This window comes from Cryptomeria japonica, chromosome 8, assembly GCF_030272615.1.
Source record: "Cryptomeria japonica chromosome 8, Sugi_1.0, whole genome shotgun sequence".
In the NCBI taxonomy this organism is placed as follows: domain Eukaryota; kingdom Viridiplantae; phylum Streptophyta; class Pinopsida; order Cupressales; family Cupressaceae; genus Cryptomeria; species Cryptomeria japonica.
The window spans coordinates 339,127,702-339,141,319 of record NC_081412.1 but is presented as its reverse complement, the minus strand read 5'-3'; positions in this window follow the sequence as shown (position 1 = coordinate 339,141,319).

Genomic DNA, 13,618 nt, shown 5'->3' with positions numbered 1-13,618 from the left:
ACAAGGTTCTAAGAGCACAATGTGTGTCAAAATGGAATTTTGATGCTACAGGCTCCAGAATAGGGACTTGCTTCTTTAAACCTTGTTGTGCCTCCAAACACTAATTTTGATGTTCCAAAATCAGGGCTTTAAAGGCACAAGCTCCGAAATGAAGTTCTAAGAGCACAATGTACATCAAAATTGCATTTTGACGCTGCCGAGTCTGGAATTGGGACTTGTGTCTTGAAACCTTGTTGTGGCTCTAAACACTAACTTTTATGCTCCAAAAATGAGGATTTTCAGGCACAACCTACGAAATGAGATTCTAAAAAACCATGTTTGTCAAAATCATGTTTTGACACTATCAGCTTGAGAATCGGGACTTGTGTCTTGAAACCTTGTTGTTCCTTTAAACATTGATTTTGATGTTTTGAAACTGGAGCTTTCGAGCCACATGCTCCGAAATGAGGTTCTAAGAGTACGATGTGTATCAAAATCATGTTTTGATACTACAGGCTCTGGAATAGGGACTTGTGTCTTGTAAGTTTCTTGTTCCTCCAAAAACAAATTCTGATGCTTCCCAACCAAAGATTTTGAGGCATAAGCTCCAAAACAAGGTTTTAAGAGCACGATGTGCAACAAAATCAAATTTTGATGCTACTGGATCCAGAATCAGGACTTGCATCTTGAAACTTTGTTGCGCCTCCAAACATCGATTTTGATGCTCCAAAACTGGGGCTTTAGGGCACAATTTCTAAAAGAGGGTTCTAAGAGCACAATGTGCATCAATATTGAATTTTGATGCTACTGGCTCTAGAATCAAGGCTTGCATTTTGAAACCTTGTTGTGCCTCAAAATACTAATTTTGATGCTCCAAAACCAGGGCTTTCGAGGCACAAGCTTCGAAATGAGGTTCCAAGAGCACGATGTGCGCCAAAATCAAAATTTGATGCTGTTGACACTAGAATCGAGACTTGAATCTTGAAACCTGGTTGTGCCTCCAAACATTAATTTTGATGCTCCAAAACTGCGTCTTTCAAGGCACATGCTCCAAAATGAGGTTCTAAGAGCATTATGTTTATAAAAATTGTGTTTTGATGCTACCGACTCTGCAATTGGGACTTGTGTCTTGAAACCTTGTTGTCCCTCCAAACACTAATTTTTATGCTCCAAAAATGAGGTTCTAAGAACACAATGTTTGTCAAAATCGTGTTTGACGCTATCAACTTGAGAATCGAGACTTGTGTCATGAAACCTTGTTGTGTCTTTAAACATTGATTTTGATGTTTTGAAACTTGAGTTTTCGAGCCACACACTCCAAAACGAGGTTCTAAGAGCATGATTTGCATCAAAATCATGTTTTGACACTACAGGCTCCGGAATAGCGACTTGCATCTGGAAAGCTTGTTGTGCCTCCAAACACCAATTTTGACACTTCAAAACCGAAGATTTTGAGGCATAAACTCCAAAACAAGGTTCTAAGAGCATGATGTGCATCAAAATCAAATTTTGACGTTGTCGGCTCTTGAATCAAGACTTGCATCTTGAAATCTTGTTGTGCTTCCAAACATCAATTTTCATGCTCCAAAACTGGGGCTTTTGAGGTACAATTTCTAAATCGAGGTTCTAAGAGCACAATGTGCATCAAAACTAAAATTTGATACTAGTGGCACAAGAATCAAGGCTTGCATCTTGAAACATTGTTGTGCCTCAAAAAACTGGTTTTGATGCTTCGAAACCAGGGTTTTCGAGGCACAAGCTTCGAAATAAGGTTCTAAGAGCGCGATATATGCCAAAAAATGATTTTGACGCTATTGACTCTAGAATCAGGACTTGCATGTTGAAACCTTGTGTTGCCTCCAAACATTGATTTTGAAGCTCCAAAACTGGGTCTTTCAAGGCACAAGCTCCGAAATGAGCTTCTAAGAGAATGATGTGCGTCAAAATTCCTAAATGGAATTTTGACGATACAGGCTCTGGATTAGGGACTTGCTTCTTTAAACCTTGTTGTGCCTCCAAATACTGATTTTGATGTTCCAAAATCAAGGCTTTCAAGGCACAAGCTCTTAAATGAGGTTCTAAAAGCATGATGTACATCAAAATTCCTTTTTGACGCTACCGACTCTGGAATTGGGACTTGTGTCTTGAAACCTTGTTGTGCCTCCAAACACTATTTTTTATGCTCCAAAAATGAGGCATTTGAGGCACAACCTCCGAAATGAGGATCTAAGAACACCATGTTTGTCAAAATCATCTTTTGACGCAATCAGCTTGCGAATCGAGATTTGTGTCTAGAAACCTTGTTGTGCCTTTAAACATTGATTTTGATGTTTTGAAACTGGAGCTTTCAAGCCACATGTTTCAAAACGGGGTTCTAACAACACGATGTGCATCAAAATCATGTTTTGACACTACAGGCTCCGGAACAGGGACTTGCATCTTGAAAGCTTGTTGTGCCTCCAAACACCAATTTTGATGCTTCGAAACCAAATATTTTGAGGCATAAGCTCCAAAATAAGGTTCTAAGGGCACGATGTGCATCAAAATCAAATTTTGATGCTACCGGCTCTAGAATCAAGACTTGCATCTTGAAACCTTGTTGTGCCTCCAAACATCGATTTTGATGTTCCAAAACTGGGGCTTTTGAGACACAATTTCTAAAATAGGGTTCTAAAAGAACAATGTGCATCAAAATTGAATTTTGATGCTACTGGCTCTAGAATCGGGGCTTGCATCTTGAAACCTTCTTGTGCCAAAAAACACTGATTTTGATGCTCTGAAACTGGCGCTTTTGGGGCACAAGCTTCGAAATGAGGTTCTAAGAGCACGATGTGAGCCAAAATCAGATTTTGATGCTACTGACTCTAGAATCGGGACTTACATCTTGAAACCTTGTTGTGCCTCCGAACATTGATTTTGATGATCCAAAACTAGGTCTTTCGAGGCACAAGCTCTGAAATTAGATTCTAAGATAATGATGTGCGTCAAAATGGAATTTTGACACTATAGGCTCCGGAAAAGGGACTTGCTTCCTGAAACCTTGTTGTGCCTCCAAACCCCTATTTCAATGTTTCAAAATTGGGGATTTCGAACACCTTGTGCCTCCGAACATTAATTTTGATGCTCTCAAATCGGGGCTTTCAAGGGACAAGCTCCGAAATAAGGTTCTAAGAGCACACTGTGCTTCAAAATCTTATTTTGACACTACCGGCTCTCGAATCGGGACTTGCATCTTGAAACCTTGTTGTGCCTCCAAACGCCAATTTTGAAGTTCCGAAATCGGGGCATTCGAGGTGCAAGCTTCGAAACAATGTTCTAAGAGAACAATGTGCATCAAAATTGAATATTGATGCTAGCAGTATGGGAATCGGGACTTGCATCTTGAAATCTTGTTGTGCCACCAAACATTGATTTTCATGTTCCAAAATCAGGGCTTTCAAGGCACAAGTGCCAAAATGAGGTTCTAAGAGCATGATGTACATCAAAAATTGCGTTTTGACGCTACCGACTCTGGAATTGCGACTTGTGTCTTGAAACCTTGTTGTGCCTCCAAAAACTAATTTTTATGCTCCAAAAATGAGGCATTTGAGGCACAACCTCCGAAATGAGCTTCTAAGAACACCATGTTTGTCAAAATCATGTTTTGATGCTATCATCTTGAGAATCGGGACTTGTGTCTAGAAACCATGTTGTTCCTTTAAACATTGGTTTTGATGTTTTGAAACTGGAGCTTTCGAGCCACACGCTCCGAAACGATCTTCTAAGAGCACGATGTCCATCAAAATCATGTTTTGACACTACAGGCTCCGGAATAGGGACTTGCATTTTGAAAGATTATTGTGCCTCCAAACACCGATTTTGGTGATTTGAAACCAAAGATTCTAAGGCATAAGCTCCAAAACAAGGTTCTAAGAGCACGATGTGCATCAAAATCAAATTTTGACGCTGTCGGCTCCAGAATCAGGACTTGCATCTTAAAACCTTGTTGTGCCTTCAAACGTCGATTTTGATGCTCCAAAACTGGGGCTTTTGAGGCACAATTTCTAAAACAGGGTTCTAAGAGCACAATGTGCATCAAAATTGAATTTTGATGCTATTGTCTCTATAATCGAGGCTTGCATCTTGAAACCTTGTAGTGCCAAAAACAACTGATTTTGTAGCTCCAAAACTGGAGATTTCGAGGCACAAGCTACGCAATGAGGTTCTAAGAGCACGATTTGCACCAAAATCAGATTTTGACGCTATTGACTCTAGAATCGGACTTGCATCTTGAAATCTTGTTGTGCTTCCAAACATTGATTTTGATGCTCCAAAACTAGGTCTTTCGAGGCACAAGCTCCGAAATGAACTTCTAAGAGAATGAGAAAAAGGGACTTGCTTCTTGAAACCTTGTTGTGCCTCCAAACACTGATTTCAATTTTCAAAATCAGGGCTTTTGAGGCATAAGCTCCGCAAACAAGGCTCTAAGAGCACCATGTGCGTCAAAATGATGTTTTGACACTACCAGCTCCGAAATCGCGACTTGCGTCTTGCAACCTTGTGCCTCGAAACACCAATTTTGATGCTCTCAAACCGAGGCTTTCTGGGGACAAGCTCCAAAATAAGGTTCTAAGAGCACAATGTGCCTCAAAATCGTATTTTGACACTACCGGCTCTGGAATCGGGACTTGCATCTTGAAACCTTCTTGTGCCTCCAAACACCAATTTTGATGTTTTGAAACCAGGGCGTTCAAGGTGCAAGCTTCGAAACAAGGTTCTAAGAGAACGATGGGCATCAAAATCAAATTTTGATGCTACGAGTATGAGAATCAGAATTTGCATCTTGAAACCATGTTGTGCCTCCAAACAACGATTTCTATGTTCCAAAATCAAGGCTTTCAAGCCACAAGCTCATAAATGAGGTTTTAAGAGTACGATGTACGTCAAAATTGCATTTTCATGCTACTGACTCTTGAATTGGGACTTGTGTCTTGAAACCTTTTTTTGCCTCCAAACACTAATTTTTATGCTCCAAAAACGAGGCTTTTGAGGCACAACCTCCGAAATGAGGTTATAAGAACACCATGTTTGTCAAAATCGTGTTTTGACGCTATCAGCTTGAGAATCGGTACTTGTGTCTCGAAACCTTGTTGTGCCTTTAAACATTGATTTTGATGTTTTGAAACTGGAGCTTTCGAGTCACATGCTCCAAAACGAGGTTCTAACAGCACGATGTGCAGCAAAATCACATTTTGACACTACAAGCTCTGGAATAGGGACTTGCGTCTTGAAAGCTTGTTGTGCCTCCAAATATCGATTTTGATGCTCCAAAACTGGGGCTTTTGAAGTACAATTTCTAAAACAGGGCTCTAAGAGCACAATGTGCATCAAAATTGAATTTTGATGCTACTGGCTCTAAAATCGGGTCTTGCATCTTGAAACCTTGTTGTGCCTCAAAACAATGATTTTGATGCTCCAAAACGAGAGCTTTCGAGGCACAAGTTTTGAAATGAGATTCTAAGAGCACGATGTGCGCCAAAATCAGATTTTGACACTCTTGACTCTAAAATCGCGACCTGCATCTTGAAACCTTGTTCTGCCTCCAAACATTGATTTTGATGCTTGAAAACAGGGTCTTTCGAGGCACAGGCTCCGAAATGAGCTTCTAAGAGAATGATGTGCGTCAAAATGGAATTTTGATGCTACAGGCTCAAAAAATAGGGACTTGCTTCTTGAAACCTTGTTGTGCCTCAAAACATTGATTTTGATGTTCCAAAATTAAAGCTTTCAAGGCACAAGCTTCGAAATGAGGTTCTAAGAGGACAATGTAAATCAAAATTGCATTTACACGCTACCGACTCTAGAATTGGGACTTGTGTCCTGAAACATTGTTGTAACTCCAAACACTAGTTTTTATGCTCCAAAAATGACGCTTTTGAGGCACAACCTCCAAAATGAGGTTCTAAGAACACCATGTTTGTCAAAATCATGTTTTGACGCTATCAGCTTGAGAATTGGGACTTGTGTCTTGAAACCTTGTTGTGCCTTTAAACATTGATTTTGATGTTTTGAAACTCGAGCTTTCAAGCCACATGCTCTGAAATGAGGTTCTAAGAGCAAAATGTGCATCAAAATCAAGTTTTGACACTACAGGCTCCAGAATAGGGACTTGCATCTTGAAAGCTTGTTGTGCCTCCAAACACCAATTTTGATGCTTGGAAACCAGAGATTTTGAGGCATAAGCTCTAAAACAAGGTTCTAAGAGCACGATGTGCGTCAAAATCAAATTTTGACGCTACCGGCTCTAGAATCAGGACTTGCATCTTGAAACCCATTTGTGCCTCCAAATGTTGATTTTGACACTCCAAAACTGGGTCTTTTGAGTTACAAGCTTCAAAATGAGCTTCTAAGAGAATGATGTGTGTCAAAATGGAATTTTGACGCTACAGCCTCCGGAATAGGGACTTGCTTCTTTAAACCTTGTTGTGCCTCCAAACATTGATTTTGATGTTCAAAAATCAGGGCTTTAAAGGCACAAGTTCCAAAATGAGGTTCTAAGAGCACGATGTACATTAAAATTGCATTTTGATGCTCCCGAGTCTGGAATTGGGACTTGTGTCTTGAAACCTTGTTGTGCCTCTAAACACTAATTTTTATGCTCCAAAAATGAGGATTTTGAGGCACAACCTCCGAAATGAGATTCTAAGAACACCATGTTTGTCAAAATCGTGTTTTGACGCTATCAGCTTGAGAATCAGGACTTGTGTCTTGAAACCTTGTTGTTCCTTTAAACATTGATTTTGATGTTTTGAAACAGGAGCTTTCGCGCCACATGCTCCGAAATGAGGTTCTAAGAGCACGATGTGCATCAAAATCATGTTTTGATACTACAGGCTCTGGAATAGGGACTTGCTTCTTGTACGTTTGTTGTGCCTCCAAAAACCAATTTTGAGGCATAAGCTCCAAAACAAGGTTCTAAGAGCACGATGTGCATCAAAATCAAATTTGGCGGTACCGGCTCCAGAATCAGGACTTGCATCTTGAAACTTTGTTGTGCCTCCAAACATTGATTTTGATTCTCCAAAACTAGGGCTTTTGAGGCACAATTTCTAAAACAGGGTTCTAAGAGCACAATGTGCATCATAATTGAATTTTGATGCTACTGGCTCTAGAATCGAGGCTTGAATCTTGAAACCTTGTTGTGCCTCAAAACACTGATTTTGATGCTCTGAAACTGGGGCTTTCGAGGCACAAACTTCGAAATGAGGTTCCAAGAGCACGATGTGCGCTAAAATCAGATTTTGATGCTATTGACACTAGAATCGAGACTTGAATCTTGACACCTGGTTGTGCCGCCAAACATTAATTTTGATGCTCCAAAACTACGTCTTTCGAGGCACAAGCTCCGAAATGATCTTCTAAGAGAATGATGTACGTTAAAATGGAATTTTGACGCTACAGGCTCCAGAATAGGGACTTGCTTCTTGAAAACTTGTTATGCCTCAAAACATTGATTTTGATTTTCCAAAATTAGGGCTTTCAAGGCACTAATTTTTATGCTCCAAAAATGAGGCTTTTGAAGTACAACCTCTGAAATGAGGTTCTAAGAACACCGTGTTTGTCAAAATTGTGTTTTGACGCGATCAACTTGAGAATCGGTACTTGTGTCTTGAAACCTTGTTGTGCCTTTTAACATTGATTTTGATGATTTTGAAATGGGAGCTTTCGAGCCACACGCTCTCAAACGATGTTCTAAGAGCACGATGTGCATCAAAATCATGTTTTGACACTACAGGCTCTGGAATAGGGACTTGTGTCTTGAAAGCTTGTTGTACCTCCAAACACCAATTTTGAGGCTTTGAAACTGAAAATTTTGAGGCATAAGCTCCAAAACAAGGTTCTAAGAACACGATGTGTGTCAAAATCAAATTTTGATGCTATCGGCTCCAAAATCAGGACTTGTGTCTTGAAACCTTGTTGTGCCTTTAAACATTGATTTTGATGTTTTGAAACTGGAGCTTTCAAGCCACATGCTCTGAAATGAGGTTTTAAGAGCATGATGTGCCTCAAAATAACGTTTTGACACTATAGGCTCTAAAATAGGGACTTGTGTCTTGAAAGCTTGTTCTGCCTCCAAACACCAATTTCGAAGCTTCGAAACCAGAGATTTTGAGGCATAACCTCTAAAACAAGGTTCTAAGAGCACGATGTGCATCAATATCAAATTTTGACGCTACCGGCTTCAGAATCAAGACTTGCATCTTGAAAGCTTGTTGTTCCTCAAAATATCGATTTTGATGCTCCAAAACTAGGCTTTTGAGGCACAATTTCTAAAACAGTGTTCTAAGAGCACAATGTGCATCAAAATTGAATTTGGATGCTACTGGCTCTAGAATCAGGACTTGCATCTTGAAACCTTGTTGTGCCTCCAAACACTGATTTCGATGTTTCAAAATCGGGGCTTTCGAGGCACAAGCTCCGCAAGCGACGCTCTAAGAGCACCATGTGTGTCAAAATCACTTTTTTACGCTGCCGCCTCCAAAATGGTGACTTGCTTCTTACAACCTTGTGCCTCCAAACACCAATTTTGATGCTCCCAAACCGGGGGTTTCGAGGGACAAGCTCCTAAATAAGGTTCTAAGAGCACAATTTCCTTCAAAATCGCATTTTGACACTACCGGTTCTGGAATTGGGACTTGCAACTTGAAACCTTGTTGTGCCTCCAAACATCAATTTTGATGTTCTGAAACCGGGGTTTTCGAGGTGAAAACTTTGAAACAAGGTTCTAAGAGAACGATGTGCACCAAAATTGAATTTTGATGCTACCAGCATGAGAATCGAGACATGCATCTTGAAACATTGTTGTGCATCCAAACAATGATTTTGATGTTCCAAAATTGGGTTTTTCAAGGCACAAGCTCCAAAACGAGGTTCTAAGAGCACGATGTACATAAAAATTGCATTTTGACACTAGCGACTCTGGAATTGGGAATCTTGTCTTCAAACCATGTTTCGCCTCCAAACAATAATTTTTATGCTCCAAAAATTAGGCTTTTGAGGCACAACCTCCGAAATGAGGTTCTAAGAACACCATGTTGTCAAAATCATGTTTTGACGCTATCAGTTTGAGATTCGAGACTTGACGCTATTGACACTGATTTTGATGTTCCAAAATCAAGGCTTTCAAGGCACAAGCTCCGAAATGAGGTTCTATAAGATGATGTACATCAAAATTGTGTTTTGATGCTACCGACTCTGGAAATGGGACTTGTTTCTTGAAACCTTGTTGTGCCTCCAAACACTAATTTTACGCTCAAAAAATGAGGCTTTTGATGCACAACCTCTGAAATGAGGTTTTAAGAACACCATGTTTGTCAAAATCATGTTTTGACGCTATCAGCTTGAGAATCGGGACTTGTGTCTTGAAACCTTGTGCCTCCAAACACTAATTTTTATGCTCCAAAAATTAGGTTTTCGAGGCACAACCTCCGAAATGAGGTTCTAAGAACACCATGTTTGTCAAAATCGTGTTTTAAGCTATCAGCTTGAGAATCAAGACTTATGTCTTGAAACCTTGTTTTGGCTTTAAACATTGATTTTGATGATTTGAAACTAGAACTTTCAAGCCATACGCTTCGAAACGAGGTTCTAAGAGCATGATGTGCATCAAAATCACGTCTTAAGAATACAGGCTCCGAAATAGGGACTTGTGTCTTGAAATCTTGCTGTGCCTCCAAACACCAATTTCGATGCTTCAAAACCAAAGATTTTGAGCCATAAGCTCCAAAACAAGGATCTAAGACCACGATTTGCGTCAAAATCAAATTTTGATGCTACCGGCTCCTGAATCAAGACTTGCTTCTTGAAACCTTGTTGTGCCTCCAAAAATAGATTTTGATGCTCCAAAACTAGGGCTTTTGAGGCACAATTTCTAAAACAGGGTTCTAAGAGAACACTGTGCACCAAAATTGAATTTTGATGCTCCTAGCTGTAGAATCGGGGTTTGTATCTTGAAACCTTGTTGGGCCTCAAAACATTGATTTTGACGCTCCAAAACTAGGTCTTTCGAGACACAAGCTCCGAAATGAGCTTCTAAGAGAATAATGTGCGTTAAAATGGAATTTTGATGCTACAGGCTCCGGAATAAGGAATTGCTTCTTGAAACTTTGTTGTGCCTCAAAACATTAATTTTGATGTTCCAAATATCAGGGATTTCAAGGCACAAGCTCCAAAATGAGGTTCTAAGAGCACGATGTACATCAAAATTGCATTTTGGCGCTACCAACTCTCGAATCGGGACTTGTGTCTTGAAACCTTGTTGTGCCTCCAAACACTAATTTTTATGCTCCAAAAACAAGGCTTTTGATGCACAACCTTTGAAATGAGGTTCTAAGAACACCATATTTTTCAAAATCATGTTTGGACGCTATCAGCTTGAGAATCAAGACTTGTATCGTGAAACCTTGTTGTGCCTCAAGAAACTGATTTTGATGCTCCAAAACCGAGCCTTTGGAGGCACAAGCTTTGAAATGAGGTTCTGAAAGCATGATGTGCGTGAAAAGTAGATTTTGGCGTTATTGACTCTAGAATCTGGACTTGCATCTTGAAACCTTGTTGTGCCTCTGAACATTGATTTTGATGCTCGAAATCTGGGTCTTTCCAGACACAAGCTCCGAAATGAGCTTCTAAGAGAATGATGTGCGTCAAAATGGAATTTTGAGGATACAGGCTCCATAATAGGGACTTGCTTCTTGGAACCTTTTCGTTCCTCCAAACACTGACTTAGATGTTCCAAAATCAGGGCTTTCAAGGCACAAGCTCCGAAATGAGGTTCTAAGAGCACGATGTACATCAAAATTGCATTTTGACGGTACCAACTCTAGAATAGGGACTTGTGTCTTGAAACTTTGTTGTGCCTCCAAACAATAATTTTTATGCTCCAAAAATGAGGCTTTTGAGGCAAAACCTCCAAAATGAGGTTTTAAGAACATCACGTTTGTCAAAGTTTTGACGCTATCAGCTTGAGAATCGGGACTTGTATCTTGAAACCTTTTTGTGTCTTTAAACATTGATTTTGATGCTCCAAAATTGGGGCTTTTGAGGCACAATTTCCAAAATAGGGTTCTAAGAGGATAATATGCATCAAACTTGAATTTTGATGCTTCTAGCTCTAGAATCGAGGCTTGCATTTTGAAACTTTGTTGAGCCTCAAAACACTGATTTTGATGCTCCAAATCTGGGGCTTTCGAGGCACAAGCTTTGAAATGAGTTTCTAAGAGCACGATGTGCGCCAAAATCAGATTTTGACACTATTGACTCTAGAATCGGGACTTCCATCTTGAAACCTTGTTGTGCCTCCAAACATTGATTTTGATTCTCCAAAACTGGGTCTTTCGAGGCAGAAGCTCCAAAATGAGCTTCTAAGAGAATGATGTGCATCAAAATGGAATTTTGACGCTACAGGATCCGGAATAGGGACTTGCTTCTTGAAACCTTGTTTTGCCTCAAAACATTTATTTTCATGTGGCAAAATCAGGCTTTCAAGGGACAAGCTCCGAAATGAGGTTCCAAGAGAACGATGTACATCAAAATTGCGTTTTAGCGCTACCCACTGTGGAATTGGGACTTGTGTAACCTTGTTGTACCTCCAAACACTAATTTTTATGCTCCAAAAATGAGGCTTTTGAGGCACAACCTCTGAAATGAGGTTCTAAGAACACCATGTCTTTTAAAATAGTGTTTTGATGCTATTAGTTGTTGGCAAATGCACACTCCAATGAGAAAGTGTATGTGAATGAAGGTATTGTCATTCATGGCAACCTTACAATTATGTGATAGCGGTAGGTAGACACAGGCACTAGCACTGGCAGACTCTACACCGGCATACAAATCATCGACACCGAAAAAGAAGATTATCGGCACCATGGCTGAAAGGAATTTTGTGTATATATATTTTGTAATTAATTGTAAAATCTTTTTGTAAGCCGACTTGGCTGATTGTAATATGACTCATATATGTATGAGATTATTGTAGATCATTTAGAACACGAAGTATGGAAAGATAATTGCTGACCTAATATGTGAATTATTGGATAAGGGTTTATGTTGGCATAGTGGATGCTAATCTGAAGCAGTACAAGACGTTGGATTTGTATAATCCATTTTTGTAAGTCAATGTGACTTCTTTGTAATTGAGCAGTGAGCTCTAGGCACTTGGCCTTCCTGCACAATTTATAAAATAGGGTTCTAAGAGCACAATGTGCATCAAAATTTAATTTGGATACTACTGGCTCTAGAATCGGGGCTTGCATCTTCATACCTTGTTGTGCCTCGAAACATTGATTTTGACACTCCAAAACTGGGTCTTTCAAGACACAAGTTCCAAAATGAGCTTCTAAGAGAATGATGTGCGTCAAAATGGAATTTTGACGCTCTGGAATAGGGACTTGCTTCTTGAAACCTTTTTGTGCCTCGAAACAGTGATTTTTATTTCCCAAAATCAGCGCTTTCAAGGCACAAGCTCCGAAATGAGGTTCAAACAACACAATGTACATCAAAATTGTATTTTTATGCTACCGACTCTGGAATTGGGACTTGTGTCTTGAAACCTTGTTGTGCCTCCAAACACTAATTTTTATGCTCCAAAAATGAGGCTTTTGAGGCACAACTTCCGAAATGAGGTTCTAAGAACATGATGTTTGTCAAAATCATATTTTGATGCTATCAGCTTGAGAATCGAGACTTCTATCTTGAAACCAAATATTTTAAGGCATAAGCTCCAAAACAAGGCTCTAAGAGCATGATGTGCCTAAAAATAAAATTTTGATGCTACCGGCTCCAAAATCAGGACTTGCATCTTGAAACCTTATTGTGCCTCCAAACATTGATTTTGATGCTCAAAAACTGGGGCTTTTGAGGCACAATTTCTAAAACAGGGTTCTAAGAGAACAATGTAAATCAAAATTGAATTTTCATTCTACTGGCTCTAGAATCGAAGCTTGCACCATAAAACCTTGTTGTGCCAAAAAACATTGATTTTGATGCTCTGAAACCGGGGCTTTTGAGGCACAAGCTTCGAAATGAGGTTCGAAGAGCACGATGTGCACCAAAATCAGATTTTAACGCTATTTTGATGCACATCATTCTCTTAAAAGCTCATTTTAGAGCTTCTGCCTCGAAAGACCCAGTTTTGGAGCATCAAAATCAATGTTTGGAGGCACAACAAGGTTTCCAGATGCAAGTCCTGATTCTTGAATCAAAAGCGTCAAAATCTGATTTTGGCGCACATCCTACTCATCAAAATCAAATTTTGATGCTACTGGCTCCATAATCGTGTTTTGATTCTATCAACTTGAGAATAGGGACTTGTATCTTGAAACCTTGTTGTGCCTCCAAACATCGATTTTGATGCTCCAAAACTGGGGCTTTTGAGGCACAATTTCTAAAACAGGGTTCTACGAGCACAATGTGGATCAAAATTGAATGTTGATGTTACTAGCTCTAGAATCGGGGCTTGCATCTTGAAACCTTGTTGTGCCTCGAAACATTGATTTTGACGCTCCAAAACTGGGTCTTTCAAGACACAAGTTCCGAAATGAGCTTCTAAGAGAATGATGTGCATCAAAATGGAATTTTGACGCTACAGGCTCCGGAATAGGGA